The following is a 13,335-nucleotide window of genomic DNA, read 5'->3' on the forward strand; positions in this document are numbered from 1 at the left end:
GACACTATTAACTGCAAGCCCTAACCCTAGAGTGTCCCCTCCATCGCCACCAGACATCGCACACCATAAACAAGAAAAAGCCCCCATTCGATTCTTGTGTGTAAGCAAACAAAAAATCAAAAAGTGAAAGACTTGCCGTTTGCTATCGCCACCCTGTCGACGTTGTCGTTACCTTCAGTCGTCGTCTGCAGCCCCGCTTCTACCTAGAAATCCTAACTCTATCTCGCTGCCACCATCGGACACTATTAACTGCAAGCCCTAACCCTAGAGTGTCCCCTCCATCGCCACCAGACATCGCACACCATAAACAAGAAAAAGCCCCCATTCGATTCTTGTGTGTAAGCAAACAGAAAATCAAAAAGTGAAAGACTTGCAGTTTGCTATCGCCACCCTGTCGACGTTGTCGTTACCTTCAGTCGTCGTCTGCAGCCCCGCTTCTACCTAGAAACCCTAACTCTATCTCGCTGCCACCATCGGACACTATTAACTGAAAGCCCTAACCCTAGAGTGTCCCCTCCACCGCCACCAGACATCGCACACCATAAACAAGAAAAAGCCCCCATTCGATTCTTGTGTGTAAGCAAACAGAAAATCAAAAAGTGAAAGACTTGCCGTTTCCTATCGCCACCCTGTCGACGTTGTCGTTACCTTCAGTCGTCGTCTGCAGCCCCGCTTCTACCTAGAAATCCTAACTCTATCTCGCTACCACCATCGGACACTATTAACTGCAAGCCCTAACCCTATAGTGTCCCCTCCATCGCCACCAGGCATCGCACACCATAAAAAAGAAAAAGCCCCCATTCGATTCTTGTGTGTAAGCAAACAGAAAATCAAAAAGTGTAAGACTTGCAGTTTGCTATCGCTACCCTGTCGACGTTGTCGTTACCTTCAGTCGTCGTCTGCAGCCCCGCTTCTACCTAGAAATCCTAACTCTATCTCGCTGCCACCATCGGACACTATTAACTGCAAGCCCTAACCCTAGAGTGTCCCCTCCATCGCCACCAGACATCGCACACCATAAACAAGAAAAAGCCCTCATTCGATTCTTATGTGTAAGCAAACAGAAAATCAAAAAGTGAAAGACTTGCAGTTTGCTATCGCCACCCTGTCGACCTTGTCGTTACCTTCAGTCGTCGTCTGCAGCCCCGCTTCTACCTAGAAACCCTAACTCTATCTCGCTGCCACCATCGGACACTATTAACTGCAAGCCCTAACCCTAGAGTGTCCCCTCCATCACCACCAGACATCGCACACCATAAACAAGAAAAAGCCCCCATTCGATTCTTGTGTGTAAGCAAACAGAAAATCAAAAAGTGAAAGACTTGCAGTTTGCTATCGCCACCCTGTCGACGTTGTCGTTACCTTCAGTCGTCGTCTGCAGCCCCGCTTCTACCTAGAAATCCTAACTCTATCTCGCTGCCACCAGACATCGCACACCATAAACAAGAAAAAGCCCCCATTCGATTCTTGTGTGTAAGCAAACAGAAAATCAAAAAGTGAAAGACTTGCAGTTTGCTATCGCCACCCTGTCGACGTTGTCGTTACCTTCAGTCGTCGTCTGCAGCCCCGCTTCTACCTAGAAATCCTAACTCTATCTCGCTGCCACCAGACATCGCACACCATAAACAAGAAAAAGCCCCCATTCGATTCTTGTGTGTAAGCAAACAGAAAATCAAAAAGTGAAAGACTTGCAGTTTGCTATCGCCACCCTGTCGACGTTGTCGTTACCTTCAGTCGTCGTCTGCAGCCCCGCTTCGACCTAGAAATCCTAACTCTATCTCGCTGCCACCAGACATCGCACACCATAAACAAGAAAAAGCCCCCATTCGATTCTTGTGTGTAAGCAAACAGAAAATCAAAAAGTGAAAGACTTGCCGTTTGCTATCGCCACCCTGTCGACGTTGTCGTTACCTTCAGTCGTCGTCTGCAGCCCCGCTTCTACCTAGAAATCCTAACTCTATCTTGCTGCCACCATCGGACACTATTAACTGCAAGCCCTAACCCTAGAGTGTTCCCTCCATCGCCACCAGACATCGCACACCATAAACAAGAAAAAGCCCCCATTCGATTCTTGTGTGTAAGCAAACAGAAAATCAAAAAGTGAAAGACTTGCAGTTTGCTATCGCCACCCTGTCGACGTTGTCGTTACCTTCAGTCGTCGTCTGCAGCCCTGCTTCTACCTAGAAACCCTAACTCTATCTCGCTGCCACCATCGGACACTATTAACTGCAAGCCCTAACCCTAGAGTGTCCCCTCCATCGCCACCAGACATCGCACACCATAAACAAGAAAAAGCCCCCATTCGATTCTTGTGTGTAAGCAAACAGAAAATCAAAAAGTGAAAGACTTGCCATTTGCTATCGCCACCCTGTCGACGTTGTCGTTACCTTCAGTCGTCGTCTGCAGCCCCGCTTCTACCTAGAAATCCTAACTCTATCTCGTTGCCACCATCGGACACTATTAACTGCATGCCCTAACCATAGAGTGTCCCCTCCATCGCCACCAGACATCGCACACCATAAACAAGAAAAAGCCCCCATTCGATTCTTGTGTGTAAGCAAACAGAAAATCAAAAAGTGAAAGACTTGCAGTTTGCTATCGTCACCCTGTCGACGTTGTCGTTACCTTCAGTCGTCGTCTGCAGCCCCGCTTCTACCTAGAAACCCTAACTCTATCTCGCTGCCACCATCGGACACTATTAACTGCAAGCCCTAACCCTAGAGTGTCCCCTCCATCGCCACCAGACATCGCACACCATAAACAAGAAAAAGCCCCCATTCGATTCTTGTGTGTAAGCAAACAAAAAAACAAAAAGTGAAAGACTTGCCGTTTGCTATCGCCACCCTGTCGACGTTGTCGTTACCTTCAGTCGTCGTCTGCAGCCCCGCTTCTACCTAGAAATCCTAACTCTATCTCGCTGCCACCATCGGACACTATTAACTGCAAGCCCTAACCCTAGAGTGTCCCCTCCATCGCCACCAGACATCGCACACCATAAACAAGAAAAAGCCCCCATTCGATTCTTGTGTGTAAGCAAACAGAAAATCAAAAAGTGAAAGACTTGCAGTTTGCTATCGCCACCCTGTCGACGTTGTCGTTACCTTCAGTCGTCGTCTGCAGCCCCGCTTCTACCTAGAAACCCTAACTCTATCTCGCTGCCACCATCGGACACTATTAACTGAAAGCCCTAACCCTAGAGTGTCCCCTCCACCGCCACCAGACATCGCACACCATAAACAAGAAAAAGCCCCCATTCGATTCTTGTGTGTAAGCAAACAGAAAATCAAAAAGTGAAAGACTTGCCGTTTGCTATCGCCACCCTGTCGACGTTGTCGTTACCTTCAGTCGTCGTCTGCAGCCCCGCTTCTACCTAGAAATCCTAACTCTATCTCGCTACCACCATCAGACACTATTAACTGCAAGCCCTAACCCTAGAGTGTCCCCTCCATCGCCACCAGGCATCGCACACCATAAACAAGAAAAAGCCCCCATTCGATTCTTGTGTGTAAGCAAACAGAAAATCAAAAAGTGAAAGACTTGCAGTTTGCTATCGCTACCCTGTCGACGTTGTCGTTACCTTCAGTCGTCGTCTGCAGCCCCGCTTCTACCTAGAAATCCTAACTCTATCTCGCTGCCACCATCGGACACTATTAACTGCAAGCCCTAACCCTAGAGTGTCCCCTCCATCGCCACCAGACATCGCACACCATAAACAAGAAAAAGCCCTCATTCGATTCTTGTGTGTAAGCAAACAGAAAATCAAAAAGTGAAAGACTTGCAGTTTGCTATCGCCACCCTGTCGACCTTGTCGTTACCTTCAGTCGTCGTCTGCAGCCCCGCTTCTACCTAGAAACCCTAACTCTATCTCGCTGCCACCATCGGACACTATTAACTGCAAGCCCTAACCCTAGAGTGTCCCCTCCATCACCACCAGACATCGCACACCATAAACAAGAAAAAGCCCCCATTCGATTCTTGTGTGTAAGCAAACAGAAAATCAAAAAGTGAAAGACTTGCAGTTTGCTATCGCCACCCTGTCGACGTTGTCGTTACCTTCAGTCGTCGTCTGCAGCCCCGCTTCTACCTAGAAATCCTAACTCTATCTCGCTGCCACCAGACATCGCACACCATAAACAAGAAAAAGCCCCCATTCGATTCTTGTGTGTAAGCAAACAGAAAATCAAAAAGTGAAAGACTTGCCGTTTGCTATCGCCACCCTGTCGACGTTGTCGTTACCTTCAGTCGTCGTCTGCAGCGCCGCTTCTACCTAGAAATCCTAACTCTATCTCGCTGCCACCATCGGACACTATTAACTGCAAGCCCTAACCCTAGAGTGTCCCCTCCATCGCCACCAGACATCGCACACCATAAACAAGAAAAAGCCCCCATTCGATTCTTGTGTGTAAGCAAACAGAAAATCAAAAACTGAAAGACTTGCAGTTTGCTATCGCCACCCTGTCGACGTTGTCGTTACCTTCAGTCGTCGTCTGCAGCCCTGCTTCTACCTAGAAACCCTAACTCTATCTCGCTGCCACCATCGGACACTATTAACTGCAAGCCCTAACCCTAGAGTGTCCCCTCCATCGCCACCAGACATCGCACACCATAAACAAGAAAAAGCCCCCATTCGATTCTTGTGTGTAAGCAAACAGAAAATCAAAAAGTGAAAGACTTGCTGTTTGCTATCGCCACCCTGTCGACGTTGTCGTTACCTTCAGTCGTCGTCTGCAGCCCCGCTTCTACCTAGAAATCCTAACTCTATCTCGTTGCCACCATCGGACACTATTAACTGCAAGCCCTAACCCTAGAGTGTCCCCTCCATCGCCACCAGACATCGCACACCATAAACAAGAAAAAGCCCCCATTCGATTCTTGTGTGTAAGCAAACAGAAAATCAAAAAGTGAAAGACTTGCAGTTTGCTATCGCCACCCTGTCGACGTTGTCGTTACCTTCAGTCGTCGTCTGCAGCCCCGCTTCTACCTAGAAACCCTAACTCTATCTCGCTGCCACCATCGGACACTATTAACTGCAAGCCCTAACCCTAGAGTGTCCCCTCCATCGCCACCAGACATCGCACACCATAAACAAGAAAAAGCCCCCATTCGATTCTTGTGTGTAAGCAAACAAAAAATCAAAAAGTGAAAGACTTGCCGTTTGCTATCGCCACCCTGTCGACGTTGTCGTTACCTTCAGTCGTCGTCTGCAGCCCCGCTTCTACCTAGAAATCCTAACTCTATCTCGCTGCCACCATCGGACACTATTAACTGCAAGCCCTAACCCTAGAGTGTCCCCTCCATCGCCACCAGACATCGCACACCATAAACAAGAAAAAGCCCCCATTCGATTCTTGTGTGTAAGCAAACAGAAAATCAAAAAGTGAAAGACTTGCAGTTTGCTATCGCCAGCCTGTCGACGTTGTCGTTACCTTCAGTCGTCGTCTGCAGCCCCGCTTCTACCTAGAAATCCTAACTCTATCTCGCTGCCACCATCGGACACTATTAACTGCAAGCCCTAACCCTAGAGTGTCCCCTCCATCGCCACCAGGCATCGCACACCATAAACAAGAAAAAGCCCCCATTCGATTCTTGTGTGTAAGCAAACAGAAAATCAAAAAGTGAAAGTCTTGCAGTTTGCTATCGCCACCCTGTCGACGTTGTCGTTACCTTCAGTCGTCGTCTGCAGCCCCGCTTCTACCTAGAAAATCCTAACTCTATCTCGCTGCCACCATCGGACTCTATTAACTGCAAGCCCTAACCCTAGAGTGTCCCCTCCATCGCCACCAGACATCGCACACCATAAACAAGAAAAAGCCCCCATTCGATTCTTGTGTGTAAGCAAACAGAAAATCAAAAAGTGAAAGACTTGCAGTTTGCTATCGCCACCCTGTCGACGTTGTCGTTACCTTCAGTCGTCGTCTGCAGCCCCGCTTCTACCTAGAAATCCTAACTCTATCTCGCTGCCACCATCGGACACTATTAACTGCAAGCCCTAACCCTAGAGTGTCCCCTCCATCGCCACCAGACATCGCACACCATAAACAAGAAAAAGCCCCCATTCGATTCTTGTGTGTAAGCAAACAGAAAATCAAAAAGTGAAAGACTTGCAGTTTGCTATCGCCACCCTGTCGACGTTGTCGTTACCTTCAGTCGTCGTCTGCAGCCCCGCTTCTACCTAGAAACCCTAACTCTATCTCGCTGCCACCATCGGACACTATTAACTGCAAGCCCTAACCCTAGAGTGTCCCCTCCATCACCACCAGACATCGCACACCATAAACAAGAAAAAGCCCCCATTCGATTCTTGTGTGTAAGCAAACAGAAAATCAAAAAGTGAAAGACTTGCAGTTTGCTATCGCCACCCTGTCGACGTTGTCGTTACCTTCAGTCGTCGTCTGCAGCCCCGCTTCTACCTAGAAATCCTAACTCTATCTCGCTGCCACCAGACATCGCACACCATAAACAAGAAAAAGCCCCCATTCGATTCTTGTGTGTAAGCAAACAGAAAATCAAAAAGTGAAAGACTTGCCGTTTGCTATCGCCACCCTGTCGACGTTGTCGTTACCTTCAGTCGTCGTCTGCAGCCCCGCTTCTACCTAGAAATCCTAACTCTATCTCGCTGCCACCATCGGACACTATTAACTGCAAGCCCTAACCCTAGAGTGTCCCCTCCATCGCCACCAGACATCGCACACCATAAACAAGAAAAAGCCCCCATTCGATTCTTGTGTGTAAGCAAACAGAAAATCAAAAAGTGAAAGACTTGCAGTTTGCTATCGCCACCCTGTCGACGTTGTCGTTACCTTCACTCGTCGTCTGCAGCCCTGCTTCTACCTAGAAACCCAAACTCTATCTCGCTGCCACCATCGGACACTATTAACTGCAAGCCCTAACCCTAGAGTGTCCCCTCCATCGCCACCAGACATCGCACACCATAAACAAGAAAAAACCCCCATTCGATTCTTGTGTGTAAGCAAACAGAAAATCAAAAAGTGAAAGACTTGCCGTTTGCTATCGCCACCCTGTCGACGTTGTCGTTACCTTCAGTCGTCGTCTGCAACCCCGCTTCTACCTAGAAATCCTAACTCTATCTCGTTGCCACCATCGGACACTATTAACTGCAAGCCCTAACCCTAGAGTGTCCCCTCCATCGCCACCAGACATCGCACACCATAAACAAGAAAAAGCCCCAATTCGATTCTTGTGTGTAAGCAAACAGAAAATCAAAAAGTGAAAGACTTGCAGTTTACTATCGCCACCCTGTCGACGTTGTCGTTACCTTCAGTCGTCGTCTGCAGCCCCGCTTCTACCTAGAAACCCTAACTCTATCTCGCTGCCACCATCGGACACTATTAACTGCAAGCCCTAACCCTAGAGTGTCCCCTCCATCGCCACCAGACATCGCACACCATAAACAAGAAAAAGCCCCCATTCGATTCTTGTGTGTAAGCAAACAAAAAATCAAAAAGTGAAAGACTTGCCGTTTGCTATCGCCACCCTGTCGACGTTGTCGTTACCTTCAGTCGTCGTCTGCAGCCCCGCTTCTACCTAGAAATCCTAACTCTATCTCGCTGCCACCATCGGACACTATTAACTGCAAGCCCTAACCCTAGAGTGTCCCCTCCATCGCCACCAGACATCGCACACCATAAACAAGAAAAAGCCCCCATTCGATTCTTGTGTGTAAGCAAACAGAAAATCAAAAAGTGAAAGACTTGCAGTTTGCTATCGCCACCCTGTCGACGTTGTCGTTACCTTCAGTCGTCGTCTGCAGCCCCGCTTCTACCTAGAAACCCTAACTCTATCTCGCTGCCACCATCGGACACTATTAACTGCAAGACCTAACCCTAGAGTGTCCCCTCCACCGCCACCAGACATCGCACACCATAAACAAGAAAAAGCCCCCATTCGATTCTTGTGTGTAAGCAAACAGAAAATCAAAAAGTGAAAGACTTGCCGTTTGCTATCGCCACCCTGTCGACGTTGTCGTTACCTTCAGTCGTCGTCTGCAGCCCCGCTTCTACCTAGAAATCCTAACTCTATCTCGCTGCCACCATCGGACACTATTAACTGCAAGCCCTAACCCTAGAGTGTCCCCTCCATCGCCACCAGGCATCGCACACCATAAACAAGAAAAAGCCCCCATTCGATTCTTGTGTGTAAGCAAACAGAAAATCAAAAAGTGAAAGACTTGCAGTTTGCTATCGCCACCCTGTCGACGTTGTCGTTACCTTCAGTCGTCGTCTGCAGCCCCGCTTCTACCTAGAAATCCTAACTCTATCTCGCTGCCACCATCGGACACTATTAACTGCAAGCCCTAACCCTAGAGTGTCCCCTCCATCGCCACCAGACATCGCACACCATAAACAAGAAAAAGCCCTCATTCGATTCTTGTGTGTAAGCAAACAGAAAATCAAAAAGTGAAAGACTTGCAGTTTGCTATCGCCACCCTGTCGACGTTGTCGTTACCTTCAGTCGTCGTCTGCAGCCCCGCTTCTACCTAGAAACCCTAACTCTATCTCGCTGCCACCATCGGACACTATTAACTGCAAGCCCTAACCCTAGAGTGTCCCCTCCATCACCACCAGACATCGCACACCATAAACAAGAAAAAGTCCCCATTCGATTCTTGTGTGTAAGCAAATAGAAAATCAAAAAGTGAAAGACTTGCAGTTTGCTATCGCCACCCTGTCGACGTTGTCGTTACCTTCAGTCGTCGTCTGCAGCCCCGCTTCTACCTAGAAATCCTAACTCTATCTCGCTGCCACCAGACATCGCACACCATAAACAAGAAAAAGCCCCCATTCGATTCTTGTGTGTAAGCAAACAGAAAACCAAAAAGTGAAAGACTTGCCGTTTGCTATCGCCACCCTGTCGACGTTGTCGTTACCTTCAGTCGTCGTCTGCAGCCCCGCTTCTACCTAGAAATCCTAACTCTATCTCGCTGCCACCAGACATCGCACACCATAAACAAGAAAAAGCCCCTATTCGATTCTTGTGTGTAAGCAAACAGAAAATCAAAAAGTGAAAGACTTGCCGTTTGCTATCGCCACCCTGTCGACGTTGTCGTTACCTTCAGTCGTCGTCTGCAGCCCCGCTTCTACCTAGAAATCCTAACTCTATCTCGCTGCCACCATCGGACACTATTAACTGCAAGCCCTAACCCTAGAGTGTCCCCTCCATCGCCACCAGACATCGCACACCATAAACAAGAAAAAGCCCCCATTCGATTCTTGTGTGTAAGCAAACAGAAAATCAAAAAGTGAAAGACTTGCAGTTTGCTATCGCCACCCTGTCGACGTTGTCGTTACCTTCAGTCGTCGTCTGCAGCCCCGCTTCTACCTAGAAACCCTAACTCTATCTCGCTGCCACCATCGGACACTATTAACTGCAAGCCCTAACCCTAGAGTGTCCCCTCCACCGCCACCAGACATCGCACACCATAAACAAGAAAAAGCCCCCATTCGATTCTTGTGTGTAAGCAAACAGAAAATCAAAAAGTGAAAGACTTGCCGTTTGCTATCGCCACCCTGTCGACGTTGTCGTTACCTTCAGTCGTCGTCTGCAGCCCCGCTTCTACCTAGAAATCCTAACTCTATCTCGCTGCCACCATCGGACACTATTAACTGCAAGCCCTAACCCTAGAGTGTCCCCTCCATCGCCACCAGACATCGCACTCCATAAACAAGAAAAAGCCCCCATTCGATTCTTGTGTGTAAGCAAACAGAAAATCAAAAAGTGAAAGACTTGCAGTTTGCTATCGCCAGCCTGTCGACGTTGTCGTTACCTTCAGTCGTCGTCTGCAGCCCCGCTTCTACCTAGAAATCCTAACTCTATCTCGCTGCCACCATCGGACACTATTAACTGCAAGCCCTAACCCTACAGTGTCCCCTCCATCGCCACCAGACATCGCACACCATAAACAAGAAAAAGCCCCCATTCGATTCTTGTGTGTAAGCAAACAGAAAATCAAAAAGTGAAAGACTTGCAGTTTGCTATCGCCACCCTGTCGACGTTGTCGTTACCTTCAGTCGTCGTCTGCAGCCCCGCTTCTACCTAGAAACCCTAACTCTATCTCGCTGCCACCATCGGATACTATTAACTGCAAGCCCTAACCCTAGAGTGTCCCCTCCATCACCACCAGACATCGCACACCATAAACAAGAAAAAGCCCCCATTCGATTCTTGTGTGTAAGCAAACAGAAAATCAAAAAGTGAAAGACTTGCAGTTTGCTATCGCCACCCTATCGACGTTGTCGTTACCTTCAGTCGTCGTCTGCAGCCCCGCTTCTACCTAGAAATCCTAACTCTATCTCGCTGCCACCAGACATCGCACACCATAAACAAGAAAAAGCCCCCATTCGATTCTTGTGTGTAAGCAAACAGAAAATCAAAAAGTGAAAGACTTGCCGTTTGCTATCGCCACCCTGTCGACGTTGTCGTTACCTTCAGTCGTCGTCTGCAGCCCCGCTTCTACCTAGAAATCCTAACTCTATCTCGCTGCCACCATTGGACACTATTAACTGCAAGCCCTAACCCTAGAGTGTCCCCTCCATCGCCACCAGACATCGCACACCATAAACAAGAAAAAGCCCCCATTCGATTCTTGTGTGTAAGCAAATAGAAAATCAAAAAGTGAAACACTTGCAGTTTGCTATCGCCACCCTGTCGACGTTGTCGTTACCTTCAGTCGTCGTCTGCAGCCCTGCTTCTACCTAGAAACCCTAACTCTATCTTGCTGCCACCATCGGACACTATTAACTGCAAGCCCTAACCCTAGAGTGTCCCCTCCATCGCCACCAGACATCGCACACCATAAACAAGAAAAAGCCCCCATTCGATTCTTGTGTGTAAGCAAACAGAAAATCAAAAAGTGAAAGACTTGCCGTTTGCTATCGCCACCCTGTCGACGTTGTCGTTACCTTCAGTCGTCGTCTGCAGCCCCGCTTCTACCTAGAAATCCTAACTCTATCTCGTTGCCACCGTCGGACACTATTAACTGCAAGCCCTAACCCTAGAGTGTCCCCTCCATCGCCACCAGACATCGCACAGCATAAACAAGAAAAAGCCCCCATTCGATTCTTGTGTGTAAGCAAACAGAAAATCAAAAAGTGAAAGACTTGCAGTTTGCTATCGCCACCCTGTCGACGTTGTCGTTACCTTCAGGTGTCGTCTGCAGCCCCGCTTCTACCTAGAAACCCTAACTCTATCTCGCTGCCACCATCGGACACTATTAACTGCAAGCCCTAACCCTAGAGTGTCCCCTCCATCGCCACCAGACATCGCACACCATAAACAAGAAAAAGCCCCCATTCGATTCTTGTGTGTAAGCAAACAAAAAATCAAAAAGTGAAAGACTTGCCGTTTGCTATCGCCACCCTGTCGACGTTGTCATTACCTTCAGTCGTCGTCTGCAGCCCCGCTTCTACCTAGAAATCCTAACTCTATCTCGCTGCCACCATCGGACACTATTAACTGCAAGCCCTAACCCTAGAGTGTCCCCTCCATCGCCACCAGACATCGCACACCATAAACAAGAAAAAGCCCCCATTCGATTCTTGTGTGTAAGCAAACAGAAAATCAAAAAGTGAAAGACTTGCAGTTTGCTATCGCCACCCTGTCGACGTTGTCGTTACCTTCAGTCGTCGTCTGCAGCCCCGCTTCTACCTAGAAACCCTAACTCTATCTCGCTGCCACCATCGGACACTATTAACTGCAAGCCCTAACCCTAGAGTGTCCCCTCCACCGCCACCAAACATCGCACACCATAAACAAGAAAAAGCCCCCATTCGATTCTTGTGTGTAAGCAAACAGAAAATCAAAAAGTGAAAGACTTGCAGTTTGCTATCGCCACCCTATCGATGTTGTCGTTACCTTCAGTCGTCGTCTGCAGCCCCGCTTCTACCTAGAAATCCTAACTCTATCTCGCTGCCACCAGACATCGCACACCATAAACAAGAAAAAGCCCCCATTCGATTCTTGTGTGTAAGCAAACAGAAAATCAAAAAGTGAAAGACTTGCCGTTTGCTATCGCCACCCTGTCGACGTTGTCGTTACCTTCAGTCGTCGTCTGCAGCCCCGCTTCTACCTAGAAATCCTAACTCTATCTCGCTGCCACCATCGGACACTATTAACTGCAAGCCCTAACCCTAGAGTGTCCCCTCCATCGCCACCAGACATCGCACACCATAAACAAGAAAAAGCCCCCATTCGATTCTTGTGTGTAAGCAAACAGAAAATCAAAAAGTGAAACACTTGCAGTTTGCTATCGCCACCCTGTCGACGTTGTCGTTACCTTCAGTCGTCGTCTGCAGCCCCGCTTCTACCTAGAAACCCTAACTCTATCTCGCTGCCACCATCGGATACTATTAACTGCAAGCCCTAACCCTAGAGTGTCCCCTCCATCACCACCAGACATCGCACACCATAAACAAGAAAAAGCCCCCATTCGATTCTTGTGTGTAAGCAAACAGAAAATCAAAAAGTGAAAGACTTGCAGTTTGCTATCGCCACCCTATCGACGTTGTCGTTACCTTCAGTCGTCGTCTGCAGCCCCGCTTCTACCTACAAATCCTAACTCTATCTCGCTGCCACCAGACATCGCACACCATAAACAAGAAAAAGCCCCCATTCGATTCTTGTGTGTAAGCAAACAGAAAATCAAAAAGTGAAAGACTTGCCGTTTGCTATCGCCACCCTGTCGACGTTGTCGTTACCTTCAGTCGTCGTCTGCAGCCCCGCTTCTACCTAGAAATCCTAACTCTATCTCGCTGCCACCATCGGACACTATTAACTGCAAGCCCTAACCCTAGAGTGTCCCCTCCATCGCCACCAGACATCGCACACCATAAACAAGAAAAAGCCCCCATTCGATTCTTGTGTGTAAGCAAATAGAAAATCAAAAAGTGAAACACTTGCAGTTTGCTATCGCCACCCTGTCGACGTTGTCGTTACCTTCAGTCGTCGTCTGCAGCCCTGCTTCTACCTAGAAACCCTAACTCTATCTCGCTGCCACCATCGGACACTATTAACTGCAAGCCCTAACCCTAGAGTGTCCCCTCCATCGCCACCAGACATCGCACACCATAAACAAGAAAAAGCCCCCATTCGATTCTTGTGTGTAAGCAAACAGAAAATCAAAAAGTGAAAGACTTGCCGTTTGCTATCGCCACCCTGTCGACGTTGTCGTTACCTTCAGTCGTCGTCTGCAGCCCCGCTTCTACCTAGAAATCCTAACTCTATCTCGTTGCCACCGTCGGACACTATTAACTGCAAGCCCTAACCCTAGAGTGTCCCCTCCATCGCCACCAGACATCGCACAGCATAAACAAGAAAAAG

This window comes from Lactuca virosa, chromosome 3 (genome assembly GCF_052849685.1).
Source record: "Lactuca virosa cultivar CGN04683 chromosome 3, Lactuca_virosa_CGN04683_v6, whole genome shotgun sequence".
Taxonomy (NCBI): Eukaryota; Viridiplantae; Streptophyta; class Magnoliopsida; order Asterales; family Asteraceae; genus Lactuca; species Lactuca virosa.